At 39.7% G+C, this 12016-nt stretch overlaps 1 protein-coding gene and 1 non-coding gene across 2 annotated transcripts in view; both read left to right on the top strand.

The window, feature by feature from the left end:
- The window catches only part of RORB (RAR related orphan receptor B), a 204130-nt gene that overhangs the window by 90334 nt on the left and 101780 nt on the right, over positions 1-12016 (top strand). The window lies entirely within an intron of this gene.
- On the top strand, positions 11869-11938 carry LOC139039577 (small nucleolar RNA U2-30). Its single transcript, XR_011492917.1, has one exon. It is a non-coding gene; the product is annotated as a small nucleolar RNA U2-30 (small nucleolar RNA).

Raw genomic sequence — 12016 nt, 5'->3', positions numbered from 1 at the left:
TACAATGTGATGATTTCATACACATATTTGTTGCAAAATTATTACTACAGTAAAGTTATTTAACATATCACATTATTATTATTACATAATAATTATTTTATTTACATAATACATTATATAATTTTTATTTTGTTGTTATGCTGAGAATGAGATCTACTCTGTTAGCAACTTTCAATTATACAATACAGTTTTATTCACTATATCCATCAGGCTAGGCACTAGATCCCCAGAACTTATTTATCTTATAACTGGAAGCCTGTACCCTTTGAGCAACATCTCCTGCATGTCTGTAACTCCCCAGCTCCTGCAGCCACCATTTCAGTCTGTTTCTATGAGCTTGGCTTTTTTAGATTCCATATATAAGTGAGATCATTCAGTATTTGTCTTTCTCTGACTTATTTCACAGATCTTGCCCCTTGATTGGTACCAAGGATCATCTTTCCAAAATTATTACCTAGAAAACAGTGTAAAGCCAACACTGAAGTCCATTCAGGACACTAATTCCTTGTGGCTATGGGCTTCCGTAGTGGCTCAGACAGTAAAGAATCTGCCTGCAAAGCAGAAGAATAGAGGATTCTATCCCTGGGTCAGGTAGGTGCCCTAGAGAAGGCTACCCACTCTAGTATTCTTGCCTGGAGAATTTCATGGACAGAGGAGCCTGATGGGCTATGGTCCACGGGTTGGCAATGAGCTGGACACTCCGGAGCAACTTCCACTACTTTCACTATGGGAGAATTAAAAAGAGAATGTTACTGTCTTCCTGTGACTGCTAATCCTCCCAAAGAATTCTCTAATAACTTTTAAGGAATATACTATTTTTCCGAGAAAGGAATTAAGACCACCAAAGTTTATTCATCAAGGATGGTAAATCAAGCAGCTGTTTGTATCCTCTTCTGGGGCCTGGAGGAAACTCCTGGTGCTAAACAATTCTCAGAATCAGGTCAGGAAAGTGGCAAGAACAGTCAACGTACCAGTGATTTATAAGGATATTACACTCCCTAGGGAAAGTCCCTGAAATAAATCATGCCTCAGTTAACTGTGCAAAGTGAATTTTTATAACAGCAATAGTAGAAGAGAGTGAAATTTCTCTAGTAAGTCTGGAAATAAGTAAGGGAATGTCATGGCCTTTTTAGAATCAAATGCTCCATTGAATCTCTAGAAGTGAATGAAGTTTTATCCTATCAAGCTGTGGAAAAGCAGCCAGATGTCCTGGTGGGCAAGCAGCTTGACTCCGTCCCTCTACCTTTGAGAGTCAAGTCTCTGACCTTGGTAGCACAGAATCCCAAAGAACCTGCATATCTCCTCTGGGTTCCTAGGTGGAAGTAAGGATGTATTACTAGCTTCTGTCTTGCCTTATGAAAATTAGCCAGCATGTTAAGAACTTCAGCTCATTCCTTCCAAAAGACCTATACGGTAAAGTTTCATGCAGTCTCAGGCATTTAAAATGTTACCACGCCATATAAATCAACTATACTTCCATTAAAAAAATAAAAATAAAAGATCATTGTCAAAGGTGGGGGCAGTGAAATAGGATCCAGAAGGTCTACTCTTTCTTGAGCTGTAAACAAGCATTTTCCATGCACTCCACTCCTACATCAGCTGATTAATAAAACTAAGACCAGTTTCAGAATAGAGATGGGAAGAGATCATTTACTAAGGAAACCAGATTTGTTTTGTTTTTTTATCTCTTATCCCAGGAACTGAAGATCAAAGGAAGGCTATTAACAAGTGAGGTTTGCCAGCAATAAATTGATTGCCTTTACAACCTCACCAGAATGACAAGAAATAGCTCCATGGGCTTGAGAGGGAAAAGTTTGCAGACCTCAGCCCAAAATGCAAAGGAGCAAGAGGCATTAACAATAAAACATGAGCCCACATGCTCCTCTTCAAATATTCCACTCTCCCTACAACTGTATCTGTATCAGTCTAGTCAAAGGCTCCCGTCTATGTAACTCTCAGTGAAATTCTCTCTTAATGAAGTGATGCCCCTGAGAGCCAAACATTATTTGATATTGAATTCATGACTACCGTTAGGCATTAGAACACAGGGCATCCCTCTGATGGATTATTTGATTGTATATTTTATGCCACTCTTTCTCTAGAGCTTTAGAAACTCAAAGACACCTGCGATACACTTTATGCATGTGTAGATTGTTATTTTACATCTTAAAAATAGCATTGTTATTTTATTTCTTAAAGCCAGTACTCATGAAGCTAAATAAAAAATTCTCACCCATATCAATCAGTTGAAAAAAAATCAGATTCCTTGGATTTGTAGTGACAATATAAATATTCTATCGTCTATTCAGTGTCTATTTATATCTCCTCTGAACTTCCCAGCATGGATGAAATATTGCATTCTGTCAGAAGAAGTAACACCCAAAATAAGATTACATTTTAAGTAGAATGGAAAAAGTTTATGACTAGTTTGCTTAAGTTGTTAGGCTATGATATTAATACGACCAGGATTTCAGGTTCAAAGTATGAACCTGTTAGCCATCTGGGTTAATTTACCTCCTACTTATTCTCTAAAATCAGTTTCCAGATGGCTTTTGTTATGTGTATAAAGAAGAACTCGGCCAAGAGGGTAAATGGACCAATGGAAATTGTCACTGATATTAGAAAAATGGCTCAGAGCCCATGCCCTACTAATGGCAGGTAATGAATTCCAGTGCCACTTAAAAATGTGAGCAAATTATTAAATTGAAGAGAACCTTACAAAGGTTACAACTTGGCAGACTGCCTGCCAAATACTCCCAACAATATTATTTTGTTTTGCCCCTATAGTGTTTTTAAAACACTTGAGTCAGTTACCAACGTTCAAAAATTGGAAGATATCACACAGAATCCTGGGTTGCTTCTGTGTCTACAGTCCTACTCAGCAACTTCAGCTGGATCTGAGCATCAGCTGCTCCTTTGGATAGAGTGTGTGCTTGGTGGTTCACTCCAGTCCCCACCGCACCCCACACTCGTGTTTATCTCGCTTCTACTATATATGTTACCTCCCCAAGCCTCGGACGGTACTGGTACTTGAGCTTGTGATCGCCTGCGTGTCTCCTGCATGCGTGTGTGTTAAGTTGCTTCAGTCACGTCCAATTCTGTGAGACCCTATGGACTGCAGCCCACCAGGCTCCTTGTCCATGGGATTCTCCAGGCAAGAATACTGGAGTGGGTTGCCATGTCTTCCTCCAAGGGATCTTCCCAACCCAGGGATCAAACCTTCTCTCTTATGTCTCTTGTGTCTCCTGCTTTGACAGGCAGCTTCTTTACCAATAGCACCACCTGGGAAACCCATGATCTCCTGAGGTTCTTATATACACAATACGAACAATTGTAGGATCTGAGTCTGGAGGAGGAATCCCACTCCGGTATTCTTGCCTGGAGAATCCCCATGGACAGAGGAACCTGGCAGGCTAGAGTCCCTGGGGTTGCAGAGTTGGACAAGACTGAGCGACAAAGCACAGGACCTGAGTAGCTTATTTTGGGGGGAAAAAAGATCCATTCATTCAGTTGATGTCAATATTTGCTTTGAAATTATAGAGAAGTGAGAGCTGCTGTATCTTCAAGGAAAGACTCAAGAACTTGAACTACTGTGGCTCTCTTGCTCATATCTCTGCCTGGGATTGTTTGTCCCAAGGTTTGTCTGTGCTTGCATTAGCAGCTGTGTGTCACACAGACTGGGCCCTATTCTGTGCAAATGAATGGTGGAGAATGTATCTCTAGCTCCTTTTACCCATCCTCTTTCCCTAAAAATCTACAAGGCTTACCACTTCCATGTCAGACACAAACCTACTTTCCAACCCGTAGATGTTCATCTGGGGCTCAGGCCAGTGTTTCTGTATAGAAATTTGCTGTGGCCTCAGTAGATGGCTAATAAAGCAGTTTATGGACTAAAGATCCAGCTTGCACCATGCAGACAATTTTCAAAGCTGCACATGTCCCAACAATCTTCCCCGAATATCCTGACAGTCTCTGTGGACCTATTGATCTGTTTTCTGTACATAGTCCTGGAATTGTTTATATTTCCAAACCAAATGCTCATTATTTGATTTCCTAATTCTGCCGATAATCATTTATCTGCCAAAAAAAGTTTTTTCTAGTCAAGTAGACCTCCAAAATGTACCATTAGGTTGATGATCTGTCAGTTACAGAAGACAAGCAATTCAAACGACAAACCAGCTTTATCCTTCCTGAGGCATAGCATCTAAGGAGCAAACACTGTTTAGCTCTAAACCTCTCTGCTTTTTGAGCCAATGTTGGCTGGCTTGAAATATGCTATGTGTCAGATCTGGTGGGCAAGTCTACAAGTTAAAGATGTCTCTTTCCTCTGTAAGGCAGAATTCAGCATTTGCTCAGCTGGGAAACAAACTCATTAGGAAATAGGTTGAGAACTTTGATGGCATTGCTTAAGTTTATGCAAACGTTGTCTCTGTGTAGAGCAGGAACAAATTGAACCTCATCTGCCAGGAGTCTTATGATGGTGAGGAAAACTTGCAGAGGACTTAGCTTGTGCTGTCCCATTGTGTGCCAGTCTTTTTTAATTTATTTTCGATTGAAAGCTAATTGCTTCACAGTATTGTGTTGGCTTCTGCCATACATCAGCATGAATCAGCCATGGGTACAAACATGCCCCCTCCCTTCTAAACCTCCCTCCCACCTTACACCCCATCCCATCGCTCTAGGTTGTCACAGAGCCCCAGTTTGAGTTCCCTGAATCATATAGCAAATTCCCACTGTGTGTGCCAGTCTTGATCATAAACTTCCTCTGAAACCTTGAGACTACAGCTAGACAGGCTGAGAGTTAAAAGCCACTGATATCACTAAATGAGCTATTACTGGTAGACTCAGCATAGTGAATCATATAGAAGTCTATTCCCATCTTCTGTGTAGTCTTACTATTTATATGAGCTGTGCCTAATTTTTTAAAAAAAAAATTACCGCTGTGTCATTTCAGCAGCCCTGCAGACAGTATGATGGAGTGGTGGAGAGTTTCTTTGGAGCCAGTCTGTCTGGGGTTGTACTGGCTGCGTGATCTTAGGCAAGATATTTCGCTTCTCTATGCCTCAGTTTCCTCATGCAAAATGGGTATTAGGAAAATATAACCACTTATAAGGTTGCTGTGAGGGTAAATGAGATGATAATGAAACAGTGACTAACTCAGTACAATGACTGGCATGTAAGTAAACACTCACTTAAATGTTGATTTCTTATTATTTCTCCGGGAAGCACAGTGAGCTAGGCTCTAAAGAGAGCTGTCTGGGACTTTCATGGTGCCATTCAATGCACTGGAAAGGTTTTCTATTGATTCAAGAGTCTACTGTTCTTCATGGCAGCTCAGTATCACAGAGGACAGCATTAAGAACCACTCAGCTAGACATTACTTTATTCCATTTGAAGTCATTGTTTATTGATAATGGAGACACATGCTCTGCAGCAGTTTCAATTTCCTCTTCAGTGACTATTGTCACAGACCTTCAGACTAATGCAGCTTTAAACAAAAGGGAAGCAGAAGTGGAACGAGCCTGGGGGCTGCCTTCAAAGTGAGATGGCTAGTTAAATGGCAAAAGCTTCTGGCACTGGAACTGGCTATCAGTAGATGTGAAGCTGGGTTGTTGCATACGACACAACCATACATAAAGTGTTTCATGTTGAATGCATGTATATGTATGGCTGAGTCCCTTCAGTCTTCACCTGAAACTACCACAAAATTGTTACTCAGCTATACCCCAATAAGAATAAAAAGTTTTTTTAAAAAGTGCTTCATGCTGAAAATGACAGTACTCCCAGGGCTCTGGTGGACTAGGGTCTCATGCCCCTTTCAATCTCAGCATTAATGTGGTGGTCCAACCAGAGACCCTTGGGGTAATAATGGAAGAGTCACACAATCTATTTATGCACAACGTGTTGCTTGAAGACTGAATAAATAGTATCTCATTCAGATATGAGGTTAGCCAAAAAAATTCATTCAGGTTTTTCCATAAGGTCTTGTGGAAAACTTGAGCAGACTTTGTGGCCAACCCAATACATTTAGATACTTTATTTAGGACATTATAACTGAGATTACTTCCAATCAACAGATTCTGAAAGTACAGCTTAAGATGATCTGAAAACTTGCGTGACATTTGCGTGTGTGTATATGTGTGTGTTCAGTCATATCTGACTCAGGTGAACCCGTAGCCCATCAGGTTCCTCTGTCCATGGAATTTTCCAGGCAAGAATTCTGGATTGGGTTGCTATTTCCTACTCCAATGTCTTTTTATTTTGGAAGCCACTCTCCCTAGCCTAATTTCAAAAAATATTGGAGACCAAAAGAGTAATATATGAAAAACAACAGTGAATGGCATTCTCCAAAGGCTGAATAACCACATTTTATATAGAGCTTGAAGGCAGGAGGAAAAGGGGGTTACAGAGGATGAGATGGTTGCATGGCATCATCGACTCAGTGAACATGAGTTTGAGCAAGCTCCGGGAAATGTGAAGGACAGAGAAGCCTGGCATCTGCAGTCCATGGGGTTGCAAAAAGTCAGACATGACTGAGTGACTGAACGACAACAGCATAAAGAATAGAAGCAAGTATCTGTTCTTGGATTTTTCTTAAAGAAAACTATAAATTATTGGAGAGTTATGAAATTGAATATCTCTTGCCATTCAGTAATCTTGGTAAGCCTCTTCCTTTCTCTGAATTTTCTCTTAGACGGAGTGCAGCTGACAGCTGTAGACAACTCTTTGCTTGTCCTAACCGCTCGACTAAGAAGAATCACCTCATGGGTACTATCCTGTCAGTCACTTCTTCCACCCCAATCCCATTAGAAGTTATTCACATTTGGCTTTCAACTAATATTTTAGGTTTCTGCATATTATCACTCTATGTAAGTTTGTAAGCATTTGACTCTTTTAAAATATCTACACCTCACTCTTTTTTTTAGAACAATTTTCAGTTCAGTTCATTTCAGTCGCTCAGTCGTGTCCGACTCTTTGTGACCCCGTGAATCGCAGCACAGCAGGCCTCCCTGTCCATCACCAACTCCCGGAGTTTACTCAAACTCATGTCCATTGAGTCAGTGATGCCATCCGGCCATCTCATCCTCTGTTGTCCCCTTCTCCTCCCACCTTCAATCTTTCCCAGCATCAGGGTCCTTTCCAATGAGTCAACTCTTCGCATCAGGTGGCCAAAGTATTGGAGTTTCAGCTTCAGCATCAGTCCTTCCAATGAACACTCAGGACTGATCTCCTTTAGGGTGGACTGGTTGGATCTCCTTGCAGTCCAAGGGACTCTCAAGGGTCTTCTCCAACACCACAGTTCAAAAGCATCAGTTTTTCGGTGCTCAGCTTTCTTCACAGTCCAACTCTCACATCCATACATGACCACTGGAAAAACCATAGCCTTGACTAGACAGACCTTTGTTGGCAAAGTAATGTCTCGGTTTTTTAATATGCTATCAAGGTTGGTCATAAATTTCCTTCCACGGGAAGTTTTTAATTTCATGGCTGCAATCACCATCTGCAGTGATTTTGGAGCCCCCAAAAATAAAGCCTGACACTGTTTCCATTGTTTCCCCATCTATTTCCCATGAAGTGATGGGACCAGATGCCATGATCTTAGTTTTCTGAATGTTGAACTTTAAGCCAACTTTTTCATTCTCCTCTTTCATTTTCATCAAGGGGCTTTTTAGTTCCTCTTCACTTTCTGCCATAAGGGTGGTAGGTTTATAGTAAAATTGAAGGGAAGGTACAGAGATTTCCCAAATGCCCTCTTCCCTACACACATGCATAGCCTCCCTCATTACCAGCATCACTCACCAGAATGGTACATACTTACCAAGGATGAACCCACAGTGACACATCATAATCACCCAAAGTGCATAGTTTACCCTAGGGTTCACACTTGGTGTTGGTTTGAATAAATATATAATGACATGTATCCATCACTATAATATCATATAGAGTATTTTCACTGCCTCCAAAATTCTCATCCCTCCTCACCCCTTACAGACACAGCACTCTTTTCCACGGAGGATATTAGCACCAAAGATATCCATAATTTATCAAAGTGTCAATGATCCACAGATCCCAATGGCATATGAAATTCTAGAACTAATAAAGTAACTTATATTGTAAAGAAATGTATTTAACTTATTTTTATTTGTATTATTGACTCTGGAAAAATAGAATTGTATGTGTATGTGTGTGTGCATGTTTTACATGTGCATTTTCATAATATTTTATTTTAGGATTACTTATTTCTGCCTCTGTGTTATACCACTCCACATGGACAAAATTGAAATCTATCTGCATCTGGCAAATGTTTTTTATTTATGTTTTGCCATGTACTTTAAGTTTGAAGTAGAGATTGTGACAGAAACCCTGATAATATGTACTAACATCAGTCAGGAGATTGGTCAAATTAAACGCAATTTTTAACTTTGGTTTAATCATAGAATTAACAACATACCCCTCTCTTACCTATGTTAGTGAAGATGCATTGTCCTGTTTCTTTATCTTCTGCTCCATATCAAAAGTCTTGTCTGACATCGAATCCTAACCGATGTGTCTGTTGTCTTAATACCAACATTAGCTGGTAATACCTTGAAGAGCAGGTTGTTTAACTTTGGGTTTTACTTTCCCCATCAATAAAATTAACAACAGCATCATCTAAGCTATCAGTGGTATAATAAAAGATAGGAATACTTATAAATTAATAAAGATAAAATTATTGAAGGAGGTTTTCGCCTCAGTTGACTCACAGTACTCTGAATGGACAGTTTCAGGATTTGGGTTTGCACTGGTGAGAGCTTTAATGTCCAAGTCAGATGAAACTCATATCAGCTCTCCTGACCACTTCCCAGTGGAAGAGACGAAATTCTATATTAAAAGTTACTATTACATGAGAACATCTGTCACTTCTGAAAATGAAATAATTTGATTGGTTTTTATTTTTGGAATGATTCAAGTATTGCCAGACTACTTGGATGAACTTGAAATGAGCCACTTACCTCTTTTATGTGTTATGTTGCTTTCTGTGTTTTTCAATCGTATATGATTTAACTCCATCGTAATGGATCTCCAAGTATGTCAGTTAGCCTTACTACCTAACAAACTACCCCAACAACTTTGTTATTGTTTAGTCACTCAGTCGTGTCTGAATCTTTTGCAACACCATGGACAGTAGCCTTCCAGGAGCCTCTGTCCTTGGGATTTCCCAGATTAGAATACTGGAGTCGGTGGCCATTTCCTTTCCTGGGGGATCTTCCTAACCCAGGGATCAAACCCTTGTCTCTTGCATTGGCAGGTGGGTTCTTTACCACTGAGCCACCAGGGAAGCCCCAAAACTTAGGAGCTTTCAAAAACAAATATGTGTTATTAATTGTGATTCTGTGGATCACCTGGGCAGTTCTTTTGTCTGAGCCAGTTTAGCTGATCTTCAAAGTCAGCTGACAATTCAGCTGAGAAAGGATGGTCCTAGATGGCCTTACCTGTCTGGTGTTTGGAAAGTTGGGTGGTCAAGGGGACCTCAGCTGACCTGACATCCTCCAGCAGGCTAGCCTACTAATCAGCAACAGAGGGCAAGACCCAGCACATCTGTCAAATTTGCTCTTATCCCATTGCCCAAGGCAAGTCACATGACCAAGGCTAGAATCAGTGTGGAAGACACTCCCCAAAAGTGTGTATATACAGATATGAAACTTTGGCTGCCATTACTGTTAGCATTAGAAACCTGTTCAATCACTGGGTCTTGTTTTTTGAAAAGCTATTCTAATATAAATCCGTATAAATTGTCACAAGATTCTGATCATTTTTCACTTTTCACACAGGGCTCCTGAGCTACAGGATTCTATGTTGCTTGTAGGAATTTTATTTATAATAAAGTTTCTTTGGATTTAGAAGACAGCTTTCAAAATATCTAGTGAAAGCAGGAGGATACAGTGGCAAAAATATGGCAGTAGGCCTAAGCAGGCATGCTTTCTCATCACCATGATGTAGGGTGAGTGAGATAATTAGGACAAGTCCCTCCCTTTCAGTAAGAATCAATTTGTTCACCTGGAAAATCAGGGACTGGGGTGAAGCCTCCACCTGACTTTGCTATTCTACAATGCTAAAAGGTCCAGATATGTGCAACAGTACAAAATTGATTCAGGGCCTCCATAAACATAGGGATATACTACTCTATAAGGAAAATATTGACCTTGGCAAACTCAGGTTAATAAATTTTGATATTTGCCTTAAAAGAAATCAATACCCACTTTTTATCTTCACATAAAGTAATACTTCTATGAGCCAAAGCTAGTGATGGAAGTGAATTTACCTCTAATCCTAATAAATGCATTACATATAATGTAATATTATTATAGATCATCGTTCATTATGGCTGGACATTCTTTGATTTAGAACAAGGGTATTATACTCTCAACTCATCATTCAGTTAACTTTTCTTTTGAAGGAAAGATTAAAAAAACATTTCTCATTCTTTTGGGACCATTAGTACATGAAATAGTATATTCATTACATAATAACACTCAGAGCTTTTAAGCTATCAATGGAATCTTGTTTAGTCAGCTAAAGTACATGTATTACCTTGTTGTATGGGTACAAAGTGATTCAAAGCAAGATACCTTTTAATCCTCTGAGGAAAACAGTTGCATATTTCTCTGGCCTGCTTTCACTGTTAACGTTTCTTGCTTCTTGTTTTCCTTTGGATTTGGCACTGACCATTAGATGAGATTTTTTTTTTTCTAAACAAGGAACTCAGAAAGAAATGAAGGCTCTGTGTGCCTGCTTGGCAAAGAATTATTCTAACTATAATTTTTCTCTAAAACGAAACACAATATTAACATTCACAGAGTAGCACGGGTAAGACTCATCGAACATTCCATTATAGAAATCTTAAAAACATCCCTTTAAAAAATTGCTAATATTTGAGGTCAGAATAGTCCTTGGAATCATCTGTCCTCAGACTCAGTATAAGGAATTAGTAATTTTGTAAAACAGACAGGAAGGGCAAAAAGTGAAATTAAGGAAGTGGGGGACTTTAGTAGTAGATGAATGAATTGGCAATCCTAATCTTAACTGGGTTTTTTGTGTCTCTTTACTGTTTCTTCCATTACTGGAACATAACTGCACAGGTCCCCTTTTTCAACATGACTTATATTTTTCTTCAAAAAAGAGTCCCAAACAGCTTAGTAATAAAGCCCAGACGAGGACTGGGTTCAAAGCCTCATTTTGTCACCTACATATTCTAGGACTTTGGACAAGTCACCTTGAGAGCTTCAGACTTCATTCTTTAAATGGTGTCAAGATCTATCACACAGGACATTAGTTAGAATCAAAAATCATTTGTTGTATGGACTGCATCTAGCAAAATGCCTAGTACTCAGTAAATATTAGTCTTCTTTTCCATGCTTTCCTTCTGTATCTCCGTGTCCATTAAACCAAAGTTTAAAGGAAAGAAAGAAACCATAGGACATGGGCATCAGAGGGGCTTCTCACGTGCCTTCCTATCTATCCCATCTCTCGTCTCTCAAGGATCTGCTGGGGGTGGGAGGGGCTGTCTACAAGCATCACTTCTTCCTCAGAGAAGTATTTTCTAACCGGAGGCCAGGGAGGATCTCCTACTAGCACTCCCTGTTCTTCTCTGCAGTTTGCATACTTGCTACTCATTCATTCATTACAATGATTGACTTTGTTATTGCTAAGAACATAGACTTCAGGGTCAGACTGCCTAGATTCAAATTCCACCTCCTCCACTTATTATCTATGTGACTTTGGGCAAGCTACTTACTCTCTCTGTGCCTCAGTTTCCTCATCTGTAACATGAATATTACCTACCTCAGTGGGCTGTGGGTGGGGGTGTAAGAAAGGCTCATCAGTTCTGAGCAATGATGAAAAGGTTTTACTACTGACCTTTATAGCTATTAAGCTTTCTGTACTTGATCTGAGCTCAGAATTTAAATTTTTTAAAAAACAAATATGCTTGTTGATAGACTGATTACTTTTGGGTCAATCACAAGTCCTTCTAAAC

This window comes from Odocoileus virginianus, chromosome 18 (assembly GCF_023699985.2).
Source record: "Odocoileus virginianus isolate 20LAN1187 ecotype Illinois chromosome 18, Ovbor_1.2, whole genome shotgun sequence".
NCBI classification, from domain to species: Eukaryota; Metazoa; Chordata; class Mammalia; order Artiodactyla; family Cervidae; genus Odocoileus; species Odocoileus virginianus.
This window is presented reverse-complemented; position numbering and strand designations above follow the sequence as displayed.